Below are 19,795 nucleotides of genomic sequence, written 5' to 3' on the forward strand. Positions count from 1 at the left end.
TAACAGAAATAAATGTGGAATAGAGAACTAAGGAGTACGGACAGAATATATAAAATAAAGAACTGGACCATAGGGTAGGCCAAAGGTATTTTAGAGATGACATAGAATAATTTGAAATTTAAAAAGATCGTGTTCATGTTCAAAATGGTGTAAGTGGTTTTCAGTTTCAATTTTATTACTGCTGCTTTAAAGTATAGATAACACTGTGTGACAAAAAAAAACAAATTAAATATACTTTTATGGAGACCTAGCACAACTTGTGGCTATAGAAAAACTAAACAAAATGGTATAGGAGAAATTTCCAATACACCCCCAAAATCTCGTTTTATGGCCATAAAACCGTGTTTCAGTAGGTTGATGTGAAGAATCACTCCTAACTTCGCCAATTTCCATCCGATTTCGAATTTGTTTTTTTAGTTCGAAAGAACGAAAACAAGCCTTTTTGACAGTGTGTTGACAACTTTTCTGAAATGACAACTGACGAGACTGTAGGCGGAAGTATTTGGAATTTTTTTATTTTTTCTCTATTTTTTCAACTTTGACATAATTTTTACGATATTATCCGATATTGAGGATTTTTTTTAGTACACTACTGTTATAGTAAATTTAATTTTGCGTCGAATGAGCTATACTTGACTGTAATTGAATCAAAATTAATAGAGTTGTGTGAGTTTTCAGATTTTATTTTTTCTTTTACTAATTTGGTATGTAGGTATAACTTACGCTAAATGGGAATAAGGAAGTGTTTTGATGCGTTATTATAGATACGTAATGTTTATTGGAGTATATATGTACTGTACTGCATACAACAGAACTGGTTAAAACTTACGAAAATATCTGACATATTATCACACACTTTTTTTTTGAATAGAAATATGAAAAAGTTCCCAAGTGTACCAAAGTTCACACTGTACATTGATTAACAAAAGAAGTTTGTTATTATAATTTAACCTTATTAAAACGTTAAAGTTTTATTGTTTGCTTCATTGAAATTCAAGAGATATAAATCAAAACGTTGCCAGAAAAGTCGAATTTCTCAATATTCTCCGATTATGTGGCATCATCAGCCTTATCATAAACCAGATGATTGTTATTTTTATAAAACGGATGTAAACGGTCATCATTATAAAGCTCGAAAGCACATAAAGTATGCTGATGTTGCAACTGTTAAGAACCCCGTAGTCTTGGACGATATGATTGACTCAACTGCAGCTCATGAACTGAAGGAAGTTCAACTCATTGCTGATGATGATCAAACTGATAACAATAAACCTGATGATGAAGAGTACTTTCCGTCTGGTTCTAAGTCTTCAGTACGACACATTGTATCAAATTCCGATTTTCAGGATCTTTCTCGTGATTTACTTCTATCGGGAAGACAATCTGAAACGCTCGCTTCTAGATTTAAACAATGGAATTTAGCTGATGACGACTTCAGATGAATGATGATGATCGAATTTCTTACAGAGAAGTATTCAAAACTGATGAAGAGAATGACAAATGTACCGTACCATACTAAATTCCAAAGGGCCGTTTCCAATGCATTTTTAAGTTTGGAACCAGTTCCGTTGTGTACTGCACCGTACCGCACCGTACCATACCGTACAGTGCTGCACTGCACAATACTCCAATAAATATTATGTGTTTATAATGACACTTGTTATCATTTTCATGCTTCGATGCCTACATACCAAATTAGTAAAAAAAATAAAATAAAATCTTACAACTCACACAACTCTATTAATTTTAATTCAATTACAGTCAAATATAGCTCATTCGACGCAAAATTAAATTTACTATAACAGTAGTGTACTAAAAAAAATCCTCAATATCGGATAATATCGTAAAAATTATGTCAAAGTTGAAAAAATAGAGAAAAAATCCAAAAATTCCAAATACTTCCGCCTACAGTCTCGTCAGTTGTCATTTCAGAAAAATTGTCAACAGACTGTCAAAAAGGCTTGTTTTTGTTCTTTCGAACTAAAAAAACAAATTCGAAATCGGATGGAAATTGGCGAAGTTAGGAGTGATTCTTCACATCAACCTACTGAAAAACGGTTTTATGGCCATAAAACGAGATTTTGGGGGTGTATTGGAAATTTCTCCTATATCATTTTTCTTAGTTTTACTATACCTACAAGTTGTACTGGGTCTCCATAAAAGTATAAAATCACAGTCGCACAGTGTAATTTATTATAGATGAATAGTTTTGTAAATAAATATCTACCTAATTTTCCCGGCAGTTGGCATTTAAGGTCATTGCCGTTTATTCACTAAAATTAAGTAAAAACTATAATAAATAGTTTTGTTAGGTTAAGTTAGGTTAGCCTGGTTGGCAACAAGCCACGCATAGACCTTTTGGTCCCTAGCGATACCAGATGGAGACCGACCTCTATGAATACCGAAAGTAGACATCATGTAGGACGTCAGCACTTTTGGCGAATCTAAGCAGCGCTGGGAGATCCGCTTTTGAGACGTCCTCCAGATCCTCATGTTCCCAGGCATTTTAAACGTGTTTTTAATAATGCCGGACAAATGCACAAAATATGTTCTAGAGTTTCCTCAACATCCTCTCTGCATTTCCTGCATTTGTCCGTGTTACCAAATCCCTATCTTCTATGCATGTGCAGCCAATAGATTATGACCTGCTAGCATACCTATGATAGTTCTGTATTCCTTTCGCGAGAGCGTAAGTACGAATTGAGTAAGTTTTTTGTCGTTAGTTCTACACATGACTTTTGCTGTGTTGCATGTGGTCAGGTTAGTCCACCTAGCTTCCACTTGCCTTTTCATGTGGTCGTCCATTTCATTGTATATTGTGTTTAGCGGTCTCGGTATGTCGTTCTCTTGTTCAAATGGTAGTCTCACAGCACTTTTTGCTATCTCATCTACTATTTCGTTCCCTATAATGCCTTTGTGACCAGGTACCCAGTAGATATGCAGCCTACTGTTTCCGGCTAGCCTTTTTATGGCCTCCCTGCTCCGTCGAACATTTTTGGGCTTAATAAAATATGAGCTTATTGCTCTTATTGCTGCTTGACTATCCACGTATATATTAATTGTTGAGTTCTTTCTTGTTCTAGTGTAGGCTAGCTCCGCGGCTTTCCCAACAGCAAAAACTTCCGTTTGGAAAATACTGCTGTGATCTGACAGCTTGATAGGCTGCCTTATCCCTAGTTTTGAGCAGTAAATACTCGCTCCCACTCCATCTGAAGTTTTCGAGCCGTCTGTATAGATGTAAAAAATTCTATGGCTAGGCTTCATGCCTTTGTGCCATCCCTCCTCTTCAATTGTAGTGCGAAACCTTCTCTCCCTATTGAGCTGTGACCGAAGGTTCTGCAGGTGAATACTCCAGCGGCTACAAACCTCTCGCAGATTTCACTGCCATATTTTCCGCTATAAGGTCAATAGGTGGCATGATGGGAATCATTTCCAGCGCCGCCGTTGGAATGGTTTCCATCGCTCCTGTTATGCACAGAGCAGCGAGTCGTTGAATCCTTTCCAGTGGTATTAGGTATGTCAATAGTTTTGTTACATTTTTTAAGAAAAATAAATGAATCTATCTATTTATCTACAATATCTATCTACCTATTGTACAAAAATATTTTTAGTAGTTACTTATTTTTAGATAAATTGCTTAAATATTTTTTTGTAAAAATTATTTCTTGTGTAAAAAATATTTATTTATAAAAATATAGATCAAACTACAATAAAAATCATATAACTTAGAGCTTTGAACTTTGTACAAAATTTTTCTTCTTCTTCCACTTTATTTATGATTAGATAAATAAATAATTTGCGCCTAGACTTCAGTTAGGTGTTTGGCCGAGCTCCTCCTCCTATTTGTGGTGTGAGTCTTGATGTTGCTCCACAAATGGAGGGACCCACAGTTGCAAGCCGACTCCGAATGGGAGATATTTTTATGAGGAGCTTTTTCATGGCAGAAATACACTCAGAGGTTTGGCATTGCCTGCCGAGGGGCGACCGCTATTAGAAAAATGTTTTTATTAATTTTGCTTTCACCGAGATTCGAACCGACGTTCTCTCTGTGAATTCCGAATGGTAATCACGCACCAACCCATTCGGCTACGGCGAATTGTTCTTGTTATTTGCTACGAAATTTCTTTTAATAATAGAAATTTATACACTAAAATATACAGTTCTTATTATTATACGAACAATTTTATAGTAAACAATTTAATACATATCACAATTCAATAATTTTGCGATTCAGACGTCCAGTACTCAGGCCATCGTTTCGGTGGTCTTCCAGGAGGTCTATTGGCTATTGCTTTATTCTCCATTGCGATTCTGGCTATACGGTCAGGTTCCATTCTCTTAACATGTTTTTGGCACTCTTTCCGACGTCTTCGACTTCATTTGCAGATATGTTGAACATCACATAATTAACGGATCTCTTCGTTTCTGATATGATCAAGTCTTGTGCTGTGTTGTGCTCATATCTGTGTTGTTTCAACTGTATATGTCATGATAGGGCGGACACATGCTTTGTATATACCTGTTTGACTCCTAAAACTCATGGTATTATTTCTCCACACTGTATTTCTCAAGTACCCGGAAATTCGTGCTGCTTTTGTTGCTTGCGTTTTGAACTCCTACGCCAAATCCCTATGCGATGTTATTGTCGATCTCAAGTAATCAAAACTCATGACTTGCTTTGCTCGTATGCGACCAGTTTACACCTCAACGGCTGTTTCGACACGATCATGGCTTTTGGCTTGGTGTCGGAGATTTGCATTCTAAGATGAGCTGCCGATTGCTCGAAAATATACAATAGTCTTTACGCATTATCTTCCATATCTGCCAAAATCACAGCTTCATCATCATCTGTTAACATTCTTGATTTCATTTGCATCCATATTATATCCATTTATCGGCGCTGATTTTACAGTGGTGATGATCTCATCCGTAATGATATTAAATAGACGGGAGCTTAAACTGTCACCATGCCTGATGCCTGTAGTTATAGGTATTTTTGTTGATTTTTCATTATTTATATTTATGGAGGTACTATTATTTTTGTTAATGTTCTTAACAAGTTTTATTATTCTGTTATCAATTTTACGTTTTCTTAATAGGTTAAGGACATCTGGTACCCATATTTTGTCAAATCCTTTCGTGAAATCTATAAATTCAAATATACAAGACTTTTAAGTAAATATTTTTCGAAAAATTTTATGTGTGCAGCTTTGCAGCTTATTTAATTTTTGTGTATTGGACTGAAAGTGGTTCGAAATTCGAATTGATTTTTGACATTTTTTCATTGATGTATCATGCCGTTTCTTTCAAACAAAATATGCAAATGCTTGCATTTTTTAACATGGAAAAAAACGCATAACACCGTTAAGAAAAAAATTAAAAAAAATATTTATTAAACTAAAATTATTTTAATCAAAAACCAAACTGAAAATAAAATAATAATATTAAAAATAAATATATATTACATGAATTTTTTCCATAAATTCTCGTTAAAAGGAAATTCCAAATATTTTTAAAAACTTTGTGCCAAGTGTGAAATTTTTAATAATATATAGGGTGATCAATCATGAGGTGCTTTTTTCAATAGTTAAAAAAAAACAAAAATGTAAATTATGTTCAAAACCTTTATTTATCATTTGAAAGGACATTCTTTGACATTTACTTTTTGAATATGACTTCATTCAAATGTTGGCCGCAACTACGCTTAAGGTGGTCCATTCTGAAGGTCCAATTTTCAAACACTCGTTCGAGCATTTCGACTGGTATGTCGTGAATAACACGCGTAATGTTGGCTTCCAGAGCTTCAATCGTAGCTGGTTTATCAGCATAGACCTTGGAATTCACGAATCCCCAAAGAAAAAAGTCCAAATGTGTGATATCACAAGATCTTGGTGGCCAACTCACAGGTCCTAAACGTGAAATCAGCTGCTCTCCGAAATGACTTCTCAATAAAGTCATTGTTTCACGAGCTGTATGGCAAGTGGCTTGTCACAGAACGCTGATTTTTATAATACAGTTGAACAATTTGTAGACGTTGTTGCGGTGTGAGTCTTTCCATGATGAAATGCCAAACGCTGTTCAACAAATCTACGATGACAGTTTGCCACAACTCGCGCGCGATCTGTAAAAAAAACGCAAATGAAAAAAACTCCTCTTAATTGATCACCCTATATGTATGTTTTATTGTACAGTAAACTTAAAAAAAAAAAACAAACAAAAAATTTATAAAAATTAATAAACAGTCAAAATGCTACAATAATCCGGCTGCTATTGCTGTGAACGCAGTTGTGTGTAGTCATGTCTAAATCCGGTATTTTTGTATTAAAGAAGCCTTCTTCTTCTTCTTAATTGGCGCGATAACCGCTTACGCGATTTTGGCCGAGTTTAACAAAGCGCGCCAGTCGTTTCTTTCTCGTGCTAACCGGCGCCAATTGGACACACCAAGTGAAGCCAAGTCCTTCTCCACCTGATCTTTCCAACGCAGAGGAGGCCTTCCTCTTCCTCTACTACCACCAGCTGGTACCGCATCGAATACTTTCAAAGCCGGAGCGTTTGTATCCATTCGGACGACATGACCCAGCCAACGTAGCCGCTGGATCTTTATTCGCTGCGCTATGTCTATGTCGTCGTAAAGCTCATACAGCTCATCGTTCCATCGTCTGCGATATTCGCCGTTGCCAACGTGCAAAGGTCCAAAAATCTTACGCAGAATCTTTCTTTCGAACACTCCAAGCGTCGCTTCATCGGATGTTGACATCGTCCAAGCTTCTGCGCCATACGTCAGGACGGGCATGATGAGAGTCTTGTAGAGTGTTAGTTTTGTTCGTCGAGAGAGGACTTTACTGCTCAATTGCCTACTTAGTCCAAAGTAGCACTTGTTGGCAAGAGAGATTCTACGTTGGATTTCAAGGCTGACATTGTTATCGGTGTTAATGCTGGTTCCTAAATAGACGAAGTCCTTTACAACCTCGAATTTATAACTGTCTACAGTGACGTGGGTGCCGATACGCGAGTGCGCCGACTGTTTGTTTGAAGACAGGAGGTACTTCGTTTTGTCCCTCGGGTTTGGTGGTGAACGAGGACAAAACGAAATTAAAGAAGCCGCTTTTGGCAATACCTGGGCTTGAAACGTAGAGGTTGGCATTTGTGCTTTCAACATCATCATTAGTCTCACAGTATTTGGCGGACTACAGCTTCCGCAGCTACATTCCTTTATTCAACTCGATTATTAGTCAGCTCCTTCTAATTGGCAACGTTTATTGTTCTTTCTTTTGAGCGATCTACCTCTGCTTCTTTTTCCCACCGGTGTTATGTGATATGTTCTGCTAGTAGCTTTTTTGGCCTTCTGCTAATATGACCCAGCCGTCTTATTCGGGGGCTCTTATATATCTTACTGCATTTTCTCTTTCTAGAATTATATCGAACTCTTCGTTATTTCTTGTTCGATATGCGCCATCTGACAATACATTTTTCTGAGTTATTTTTCTATTAAAATTTGTGTTATGTGTGATGCTTTAAGAGTCCATACCTCGTAACCGTACGTAAAAATTGGCCTGATTAACGACTTATACGGAGGATGGTTCCATATGTAGAAGTCCACGCAAGTGAGGAAAGTTACTGATCGTCTTTCACTTGGGAGTGGCCAGGACGATTCTTCTGCATATGGTTCAAGCAGCTCACAACTCCCGGGATTAGCCCAAGTATCCTTTGGGTAGCTTCCGAACACCCGTTCGGGAGTGAGCTAAAGTGAAAAGGTGAAACATTCCAGGATAGCTGGTTGTGCGCTGGGCTTGGGACCCGCCACTTAAAGAATGTTCGACGTCGAAAAGGTGCAATCACAACCAACAGCCAGAAGATACGCCACGCGACTCTCACTCCTGCTCTCAGAGAGTACTGCCCAAGAAACCGGCATGCACGAGCAATGGAGCACCATTTCTCGTTCTCTACGTACCGCCGCCGAGGAAGAAATCGGATTCCGGCGAACACGAAAAAACAATTGGTACGACGAGGAATGTCATGCTGCCGCAGAAAGAAAGGATGCCGCCTATAGAGCCACGCTGCGATCGGGCGCAACGCGAGCCATGTGGGATCGCTACAGAGAGCTGAAAAAGGAAGAGAGAAAGGACAGAAGAAACGAGAGGCCGAAATACGTGAGTATGCTATGCTAAATATGGTCGGATGACAGCATGCCTGCCGATTGGAATTTAAGTGTGCTCTGCTCAATCCATAAGAAGGGCGATCCTGCAATCTATGCCAATTACTGCGAGATTAGTCTTCTAAATATCGCGTTTAAGGTTCTACCGAGCGTATTGTGTGAAAGGCTGAAACCCACCGTCAACCAACTGATTGAACCTTATCAGTGTGGCTTTAGACCTGAAAAGTCTACCATCGACCAAATATTCACAATACGCCAAATCTTGGAAAAGACCCATGAAAGGTGAATCGACACACACCATCTTTTCGTCGACTTCAAAGCTGCATTCGATAGTACGAAAAGGAGTTACTTGTATGCTGCGATGTTTGAATTTGGTATCCCCGTAAAACTAATAGCGCTATGCAAGATGACGTTGCTCAACACCAGCAGCGCCGTCAGAATTGGGAAGGACCTCTCCGAGCCGTTTGATACCAAACGAGGTTTCAGACAGGGTGAACCGCTGTCGTGTGACTTCTTTAACCTGATGTTGGAGAGCATCATACGAGCCGTAGAAGTTAATCGCTCAGGCACAATTTTTTATAAGAGCGTACAATTGCTGGCGTATGCCGACGATATTGACATCATCGGCCTTAACAACCGCGCTGTTAGTTCTGCCTTCTCCAAACTGGATAAAGAGGCAAAGCGAATGGGACTGATGGTGAACGAGAACAAATCGAAGTACCTCCTGTCATCAAACAAATAGTCGGTGCACTCGCCTGTCGGCACCCACGCCAGTGTTGACAGTTATAATTTTGAGGTTGTAAAAGACTTCGTATACTTAGGAACCAGCATTAACACCGATAAAAATGTCGGCATTGAAATTCAACGTAGAATCTCTCTTGCCAACAAATGCTACTTTGGACTAAGTACGCAATTGAGTAGTAAAGTCCTCTCTCGACGAACAAAACTAACACTCTTCAAAACTCTCATCATGCCCGTCCTAACGTATGGCGCAGAAGCGTGGACGATGACAGCATTCGATGAAGCGACGCTTGGAGTGTTTGAGAGAAAGATTCTGCGTAAGATTCTGTGGCGAATATCGCAGGCGATGGAATGATGAGCTGTATGAGCTTTACGACGACATAGACATGGCGCAGCGAATAAAGGTCCAGTGGCTACGTTGGCTGGGTCATGTCGTCCGAATGGATGCAAACGCTCCGGCTCTGAAAATATTCGATGCGGTACTAGCTGGTGGTAGTAAGGGAAGAGGAAGGCTTCCTCTGCGTTGGAAAGATCAGATGGAGAAGGACTTGGTTTCACTTGGTGTGTCCAATTGGCGTCGGTTAGCACAAGAAAGAAACGACTGGCGCGCTTTGTTAAACTCGGCCAAAATCGCGTAAGTGGTTATCGCGCCAATTAAGAAGAAGAAGAACGACTTATACACGCAAAGCTTTTGCACTCTTTTTAACAGTTGCGATTTCAAGAGTTTGATATGTAGGTAGAATTGTTGATTGCAGAGTTTATTCGGTCACTTATGGCCACAGATGTATCGGCATTGCTGTTGTTGATTATGCCTAGGTCCTTGTATTGATTTACCCTATCTCGGCATAGCATTCTTCCGTTGGAGGAAAATGTTGTTTAAATAAGCATTATATCGAATAGTGAAGCTGTCTTAAGGATTTTAAGTTTGACTATGATAAGATTAGGGCTTATGAATAACTACGAAACTCTTCTGCGTCAACCGATATGTTGATATGTTGCGAAGCAGGAAGAGTTGATGGAATTACGCTGTGTGTCGTATGACTTTGTACAGGGGAAAACAAAAGACAAAATGTAGAGCTATCATGCAAATTGAAAGGAGACATGAATTCTAAATATATATCCATAATTTCTGCTCAGAGCAAAAAGTAATGTCTCAGACCATACTAAAGCTTATACTCTTCATCCAAAGCCATGTGCGAAGCATCCTTTGGTTAAAAGTACTCCCAACCACATTTGTGATTCAATCAAGAAGGTCTAAAATCTTTCATTGCCCAATAAATCGTACCTTGCAATGTGAGATGTCTTCCTACTAAGCAAGGATCATCAGATGCAATGGTCCATATATTTGTACTTTCCAACGATTCAGATCTTAATCAATAATATACTCGTGTATAAGTATTTAAGCGTAAATCACATCTTCGAAGCAATAATTCAGCACCGGTGCATATGTACTGAAAAGGCCATTATATTTACTTTAGTTGCTTGGTTTTAGTACTTTTCCGCTGCTGAAGGCAGTTATTGGATTTTATGCTCCCATAATGGCGCACCAAATGTGAAAACTGCACAGATATTTACTCCCTTATGCGGCTTATATATACAGTTATGTAACTACATACATAGGTATATTTTATTATACAATAACATAATATGCTTGCCACAGCCAAAATGACATTTGAGCAACAGTAGTGTTACCACATACACACTTAACTACCCCTTAATGCGGGTGGCCTATTTATTCTGTGAATCACAACCATGTGCCCTATCGGCCCAGTGGTCATGCACAACGCATGAATGAGGCTACTAAAACGTGGATAGTATAATATGATAACAGATAAATGTTTATACTAATAGGCTGTTTGAGCTTGCTGCTTGTTTGTTGCAGACGTAAAAATAATGCTGGGCCTTTGAGAGTTTCATTTGCCTGGCATACGTACGAGTTACTATTAGTGCCTAACTTCAATTGCTAGCCTATATTGCGCAGATCTTCAGCGTTAATTATACTTAGCATTTGTTTATGTTTGTCTTGAGACTATTTGGGGTGCAGATGGATAGTGCCATAAAAGATGTACAACCAGCAGCACATTTCGTTTATTGCCATCCGACATTTCAACTTAAATGTTGTAGAAAAAAAAGAAAAAAAAAAAACAGAATGAAATTATATGCCTTATGTTAGAGATGCCACCTCCATCTCCATCATTAAAATTTCAATTGTTTATACCCACCCGAAAATAGCAATTTCTGACTTTACCCGAAAGTTATTTGTAAGATTGAAAAGATACGCCAAGCAAACACACAAAAAAAATATTATAAATAAATTGTATCTTCCAATTCACAGTTCACGTCTTACCGCACTAGCGCTTCCTCCAATTTTCTATTTTTCGCTACCTTGCTTTCTTATCATGCCCGCATCTATGTGTGACAGGCAGCACATTTCGAAATCAATAAATGCTGCTTAAGCATAATCTGCCAGAGATTTGTGTGCATGCAAAGATATGCCACCGTAGCAAAAATACTTCGCCATTCGAAGCACGTGCGCAACGCAATTTAATGCTATGTAAACTCAACTAAAGCGAAGGCACACACAAAAGCTGTAGCAAAAATGATTATAGTACATTTTCAGTTATTCGTAGGGGCGTATGAGTGACTACAAATGCAATGCCATATTGTCGGTTTGCAGAAAAGGTTGGCTCATACGCACTATCGGCCTAATAATGGCGTGCATATGGGCGTGTTTTTTTTATCCTAATCCTGCAGGTGGCAGTCAATGTAGACCCTAGTAATCCCCAGTTTTACTTTATTTTGTTTCTTTCTGTTTGGGACTTTTATTTTTCATATACACTTTTGGTAGGCAGTACTTCAGTCGTAAAACGCAAATTGTTTAATAATCAACTTTGTTCTATGTGGCAACGAGATCCGCAGCGTTCATGGCGCTTAGTGCCTTAGCCTTTGTTTCAGCGTTGCTTTAGTGTGTATGACTGTGTGTACAGAACACTACCGATTTTGCCGCCTTTTCACATTAAATGACTGACGTTTTTGACTTAACTGGTGTTTTAGGCTGCGTAAAGGTTCATAGACGTTTTTCGCCTATATGTACGTCCGCACGGTTATCAGTAGCTTTATCTGACAGTGATTGATTATTTGTGATGTAGGTTGCTCATACGCCATGTAGGTATATTAATTTTCAGTGCTTGAACCTATTGTTTTTGTGGGTTGGTTTTTTCGCTTTTGAGTGGATTATCCAGTTGAGAGTTAGGAGCTCATGTTAAGCCGATATTTGCTTAAAATTTAAATTGAGTTAAGTAAATCAAATGAAATTGTTCGTTTCCTTTCAAATGTAAATTGAAGTAATCAAAATTTAATTCAATTATACCAAAGTTTCGATCAATTACTTTTCAGGTCAAATACATGCAAAACACATTTATTTTATGAAAATTTTACGTTTATTAAATTGTTATTTTTCTTGCACTCAGTTCAAACGAATTGATTATTTTTATTGTGTAACACTGTGCAACAAATTTAAACTTTTTTTACCACACTGAGAAAAGCAATATGTGACCCATTGATTTTGATTATTTTTATTGTATAACACTGTGTTACAAATTAGAACTTTTTTTCCCGCACACTGAGAAAAGCAATATATGATCGATTAATTATTGCTTATTGTTTATAGCTTATTAATTCTCCTTTTTGCATAACACTGTGTAACAATTTTGATTTTTTTTTAGATACATGAGAAAAACGAATGTGAGCGATACTAGATTTAAATTGTAGTAAATTGTCCTTTATTGTACAATTCTTTATTCCACATATCTCTTTTTTATAGGACTTAAAATTTTAGTGAGGAACCTCAAATGAAGAGAAATTTGTAAAAATCATTCCACTTTCCTTTTCGAAACAAGTGAAAAAAGTCAAAAAGACTGTTTATCTACACTTGCGTGTACCTACACCTACACACAACGCACATTTTGATAGATGAGGCTGAAGCGCCTTTTTCTTTAAAAATGTCAAAAATGTATACGCAGAAAGAAGTGCACAGGGACTTGCCGTTTGCATGCTTTTTCAAGTTTCTTTAAATCCTTAAAATTAGCAGACTATTAAAAGTTGTTTTTTTCTTGTGCTGGTGCAAAACTAAAAATTCTATTCCTAACACTCTCACTAGCACAGAACCCTAGTATTGGACACGAATCGACTTTCCCATGTGTCGGGGCATTGTTACACGAGTTTACTATACAAATTTATTTGCATCAAAGAGCTTTCTACTGATTACGACAGTCGAGGTTTGAATACTCTTACTGCAAAAAAGTTGAAATATAATTTTTATTGAAATTTCATTGAGATGTTATACAGTAAAAGATAAAACAGTAACATTTCATTTGGTTGATTTCAAAATAATTACAGTTATTTGTTTATGCTTTTGTTTTGCATAGATGCTTAGCACAGCCTGTTCAAAAATTACCCGGAATTTCAAGTTAAAAAGAGCTGCTAAATTTCTTCGAATTCAACTGAAATAAATTCACAAAATATTAGCCAGCTATTATAGGAATATATATATGAGCATATTACATATATCTATATCATTACTTAATCCTGCCATAAGTTCTGTTACAATTTGAGTCCTTTGTACAGGGACCGCCATATAACTTTACGGAATTAAAAATGCTATAAAAAAGAAACTACTCAATATTTTTCCAAACTGTTTTTTTTGTTTTGAAGTACAATCCTTCCGGTTAATGATGGAACACAACTTCATTCATATGGCTCTTGGCTTGGACTTTGTACGGCGTCATACCAAGATCTTTACGCAAAATTCGTCCCAATGATGTCTCCGAAATGTCCAATTGTTGAGAACGACGGTGAGTTGATGTTCCTGGTGATTCACGAACACTCTCGGCCACAGCAGCAATATTTTCGGGTGTACGCACGGTTTTTGGTCGGTCACGCGTTGGTTTGTCAATAAGCAAATCTGTTTCTCTTACTTTTTTTGCAAAGTAACGCACATACGCTTCATTCGGTGCTTTTCTTCTTCCCATTGGCGTACGTAATTTCCGTACACATTCTGCAACATTACCATGATTTTCAAAGTAATGTCGCAATATTTCCCAGCGTTTTTTGAGCGTATACACAACCATTTTCGTTCAGCGGAAGAATAAAACTAATTTTCTGTCAAATCAGATGACAGCTAAGTGTTACCATTTTTCAAATAATACCTAGTTCAAGTCCGTAACGATAGATGGCGGGCCCTATAGATATGAAAATATAACACTTTTTTTATGAAGTTATAGTTTTTTTGAAACATTAAATATTAAGAGAAAATTTTAAATTTTAATTCAAAATGGTCATCATTTGGTTTTACATAAGCCTTCAAACATTTAGGCCGTGAAGCTAATGATTCATGTACGGTTTCTGTGGATATTGACGTCGCTGCTCGAACCAATTATTGTCTGTGAAGTTTTCGACAAGCCATGTTCTCCAATTGTGATCATAAACTGTAGTTCAATCTTCAGTGGCTGTGAATGCAGGAATATTTCTTTTAGCCACGCCTTGATGGTTTTTGCTTTGTGGGCTGTAGAGGAATCTTACTGGAAGATCCAACGCTCTCCACAGAAAAGAATACTGCTCAACTGCTTCATCGCCCCTTTTAAGACATCCCCCTGGAAATGAAGAGATGTAACGCCTTTACAAGACACTCCCCACCAAACCATTACGGAGGCTGGATGGTGGCCACGCTGAACCCTTGGAGCAACAATTTTGCGCCTTTAGAAGTTTTGGCTTAGATTTTTGTCGTTTTGCTGTACAGTGAAAATTTTCTCATCTGTGAAAAGAATATTTGCATTGCAAGAAGCTACTTGCATTCGTCAAATCGAATATTCTTTAAGCGCTTTGCCAAAAGATGACCAGTTGAGCGACGGAGATCCTCTAATTAGTCTTAATATAGGTCTGGTCGATACCTTCATTCTAAGGGGATTTCTGCGAATTCTTTCTCGAGCGGCTTTTATGGCTGTAGTGGTTTGAATCAGACAAGAACGACCACTTTTTTTCGGTCTGTCATTTCAGACGTTTGGGAAAAACGATTGATGTGCGGTGAAAAAACATTCTCGAAATGTTAAGTTTTTTCAGCAGTTCTTAAATCACACTTTTGATTTTCCTTAGCTCCCTACTCAATTGTTAACAAGCGAAATTTGCCACAAAACTAAGTATAATTTGTGAGTAGATAATGTATACGAACAAAAGCAAAAAATATCGAAACTTTTGGTGAGGGGGCGATTAAGCATAACTCTTGAACAAAAGTGATTACGCCCAAGTTGAAAAAGTTGAATTTCAATTGTTATTTAATGCTTTTTTTAAATATTAATTACAAATTAATTTTCGCCAAAAGTTATGCAAATCGAGCGATTTAGCCGAATAATATCGAATTTTTAGCGCTTGACTCGTGTATTTTGGGTTATAATTTTTTTTCAAGACGATTATAATTGTAGTATATGGGCACGAAAATTTCGGAAAGTTTTAAGACGCGTAATTCTATAATAATTTTTTCAGCTACTACTTTAGTTTTACATGTTCTGAAAACACGCTTAATGAGAGGCAATGTGAGTTCGCTGGTAATAAGAACTCTATATAAAACCTTATTGGTGAATAATAGTTAACCAGAATTACTCGTCAACTATGCACGATAGTTATCTCGAATTTCTTAAACTTTTCCATTCATTCTTGACTGATGTCCATATCTCGTAAAGGATCACTTTTCAATTCCTTTCTATTTCATCTCAAAAACACCACAACTTTTATATTGCCGCATTTTTCGCTCATAAGCTTATTTTACTTTAAAAACCCTTGCCATACATTTGCATTTTCCCTACATTATTATTGCAACGAATACTTAGTTATATATACATACAAACATCTGTGTGTATGTATGTTTAATTTACTTGATTGGAAGTTCATTTTCATGTCAAGCACTCGAGTGCAGCAACTTCATTGCCAATGTCAACGTTGATGGGTGAATGAGTGGGCTAATACATAAAACTTGCACGCAGTTATCGAAAATAAATACTAAAAAATACAGGCATTAAGGGAGTCCCATACGATCAGGCATTTGATCAGAATGATAAATGATTTTATTTGAAAAGTTTTTTCGTGTCAGAAATGAAACAATGTTTTAATCATTTGGTGTTGGCTGAGGAGCTACCGATAAAATCCATTAAAAAATAAACTTAAGGTACTGACCCAATGCAGTAATCCTTTGCTTGCCTGCGAGAGAAACAAAGCGGCTATTTGGCTTACTTTCATACATTACAGTACATTTCTATTATCTTTTGTCAATCGTCGATGCATTTTATAATATGTTGCCTTTGACTCGAATTACCACTTGCATAGGCAAATGAAAATATAAACAGGAATGTCCAAATCGATTTTTTTTGGTAGATCTTCCAATTCCTTAGCCAAACTAAGTCGTTTTCAAATTAAATTCCATGTATATGCACAACTGATCGCAAAATGTGGACAAATAATAGATTTAAAAATGTTTTAAGCTTAATGTTTTAAGAAAATTTTCTTATAAAATAGCATTCACCCTGCAAAAATTTTATTTATCTACATGAAAACATCGTGTATTTTATACTAATAAAAACCAACAATAATTTGCCATGTATGCATTTCTTGTTTCAATAATTACATGGGAATTAATCTTTCAAAGAAATTTCGGCACCATTTTTTGGTTTAAATTCAACTGGAGTTGAATTGTTTAATGGATATTTTGTTTTAAAAATAGACTCTTAAGCCGGCCATACACATACAGTTTCAACTGATAGTTTAAACTGAACAGTTTAAACCGTCAGTTGAAACTGTACACTGTTGAAGCAAACACACATACAGTTCAATTCTTCAGTTTTGGCAATGGATTCGAAGAAGCAAGACGATAATAACAGATTTCTTCGTAGCACCAGGTTCAATTTCGTCCAATTTTTTTGCTAATTTGGTATATGCATCATCTCTTTTCATACGGTCATGATAATCATGACTCTTTACTTGCCAAAGACAAGGTTCCGATCGATACATTTCAATAAAATCGCTAATTATTTGATTAGGTTTATTACGCGCCATCTTAACTACGCGAAAATTATACTTTTAAAAAGGAATACCACAGAATACAACACACCTCCTCTTAATTGAACTGAGAAATGTACAGCGAACCCCCACACACGTAATAATCAGTTTAAACTTTCAGTTTAAAAAATTGAAAATTTCATCTGTCTCAGTTCAACTGTAGAGTTGAATTGAACTGAAACTGAAATATCCACACACGTGGATGTTAGACTGTACAGTTGAATTGTACAGTTTAAACTATCAGTTGAAACTGTATGTGTGTGGCCGGCCTTAAAAGGAATATAGAAAGAGAATAGAAATATAGGAGTATATTCTAGAATAAATTTGAATTGGTTGAAAAATAAATTCTATAACTGCCTGTTGGTGACCCTGGGTGACCCTCGAACTTTTAGGGCTATTTTCAATCTGCGAGTACCATTGTGAGCAATCTGGGTATAATCATAATCAGATAAAGAAAAAAATTGCTCTTAACAAATATATGTATGCATGTATGTGCATACTAGTATAACCTATGACAAATTCAACGCTCATTATTCACGGTATGGTATAGTCTGAATATGTTTTTCAGTGCTGCTCATTTTCTTTATACAACAAAATCTCGTGCATTTATTTTATGGAGAAAATACGAACACAGTCAGGAATAAAATGAGTAAAAAATTATTGAAACTTTTTAGCTAATACAATTCCATAGGCCATAACACTGCATACCGAAAATTGTTCTGGAAACCACAAATAAAGCTCGTGAAGTTTTTCTAATTCTTTATAAAATTTTAAATGTCGATTTGTAAGGTTTTTATTAGACAAGAAGCGATATAGAAGGTGGCGCAAAATTAATCACTTTGCCGGAAGATTTATAACTTTTGAAAATAGTGCCGTCGTACGTCAATCATATTCGACTATTGTGAAGTAGACAACTGCAATATACAAACAAATAGGCAATGGGGTGCGTAAAGGTCAAAATAAAGATTTTTAACACTCGAAATCATTATTGGTCTTATTTGGTGAAAAAGTTATTCATAAACAAATTTGAACGATTAATTGGATGATATAATTGGCGCTGAAACCCTTTGTTGGGAGTTTGATCGAGCTCCACCTCTTATTTGTGGTGTGCGTCTTGTTGGTTTCCCCAAACAGAGGGAGCTACACTTTTATGCCGCCTCCGAACTGAAGATGGTTTTTTTATTAAAGGCTTTTTCATGGCCTTGAGTGGCGACCGCTATCATCTAATATTAGTCAAAACTGATTGAAGTTGAGCATGAATGTGCATGGTTCCTTTACAACATTCAATACGCACATAGTTTTTGTTTTAAAATATAGTAAGTGCAGGTTGACTTAGTAAGACTGTCTTTGCTTTTTTTATCGTTGGTTCAGTCTATGTGATTTTTGCATGAAATAATATACAATATCCGTTAAATGTCCACCCCAATTTCCTTGGCCACACGGGATGTACATAACACAATTTTCCCAGACCTTTAGATATAGTTTCGGCTGTATACTATTTAAAACGCATATGATTTCGTTCTTTAGCTCTAGCATCGTCTTGAGCGTATTTGCAAAGTCCATACATTTGCGCAGTTCCAGAGAAAGATGTCCTGTTGTGTCAAATTGAAAGATCTCGGCGACAGTTTGTCCTGTCAGTTGGTCTCTAGGCTTCTGTTTCTCCGTCAATTCAATTTTGTATTCATATGAAAATAGATCATGGCGGCCGCTGCAACCGAATGGTTTAGTGCGGTAGTGCACGATTTTGAAGCTCTGGCTCCGAATTGCCAAATGTTACAAAAAATTCTGTCTTATAGTGGTTGCCCTTCGGCAGACAAACCTCTATTTCTGCTATGGAAAAGCTCCTCATAGAAAACCATTTGCCGTTCGGAAGCGGCATAAAAATACATGTCACAAATAAGAACAGGAGCTCAGTCAAACACAGAAAAACTCCAATTATGTACTCGTATATATAATAGTTAAAATCCATTGAACGATGCTGCGGGAAGGGTTTAATTGTTGTGCAAAACGTCGAATTGTTTTTTGTGGAGGTGGCAAAAAGCACTGAAAGCCGAAAAGTTTAGGGGAGTCTCAAACTAAAAACCGACCCCAAACTCGCGCGGAACAACTGGAAAGTGTTACTTCATAGGAAGGGGAGGGGCCTAATGCCTCTTCATGAAAATCTGTGCAACGCAGCTTGCTAATTACAATTTTTGTCATATTACTGACAGCGAACTAATGAACTTCTGACTCAAGCATAATATCCACTTAGTTACTAACCATTATTTGCTTCCCAACTCTAACAGTTCTTTCCTTTCGAACTCAAAAGAAGGGCAGACGAAGAAAATATGTCTGGACATTCAACTAAGTTGTCACAAACATTGCAGTACGGGTCGTCCTTATAAAATCCATGCAGATAAGATTTAAAGCATCCATGCCTAGAAGTCTATTTGTCAATATTATCGATTTATCGATTTGAAGATATTCGAAATCAATCGACACGCCCATCATCCGTTCATAGAGTTCTTCCGATCCTCTTGCCACACACGGATGTTTGGCTCCCGTTAAGTCTTTCGGTTGGCCAGCTATGCTGGATTGACTCGGTGGATTTTTATCTCAGCGAACTCGAATGCTGGCAGCTCAACTGGTAGCATACCCGCAATTACTAGTATAGCAACCTCCGATGTGGTGCGGAATGTGCAGCATTACTTGAGGGCATATAACCGGCGAAAAGTTGTGGTTGTCGCGATTTTTCGCACACTTGGTTTCTCAGCAGCAAAATTTTGTGGCAGAACTGACTCAGTTTTTTTGAATTTG

At 37.2% G+C, this 19,795-nt stretch overlaps 1 protein-coding gene across 1 annotated transcript in view; it reads left to right on the forward strand.

The window, feature by feature from the left end:
- LOC129235825 (cell adhesion molecule Dscam2) overlaps window positions 1-19,795 on the forward strand; it is a 273,431-nt gene that overhangs the window by 118,649 nt on the left and 134,987 nt on the right. The gene's annotated exons all lie outside the window — the stretch shown is intronic.

This window comes from Anastrepha obliqua, chromosome 1, assembly GCF_027943255.1.
Source record: "Anastrepha obliqua isolate idAnaObli1 chromosome 1, idAnaObli1_1.0, whole genome shotgun sequence".
Classification (NCBI taxonomy): Eukaryota; Metazoa; Arthropoda; class Insecta; order Diptera; family Tephritidae; genus Anastrepha; species Anastrepha obliqua.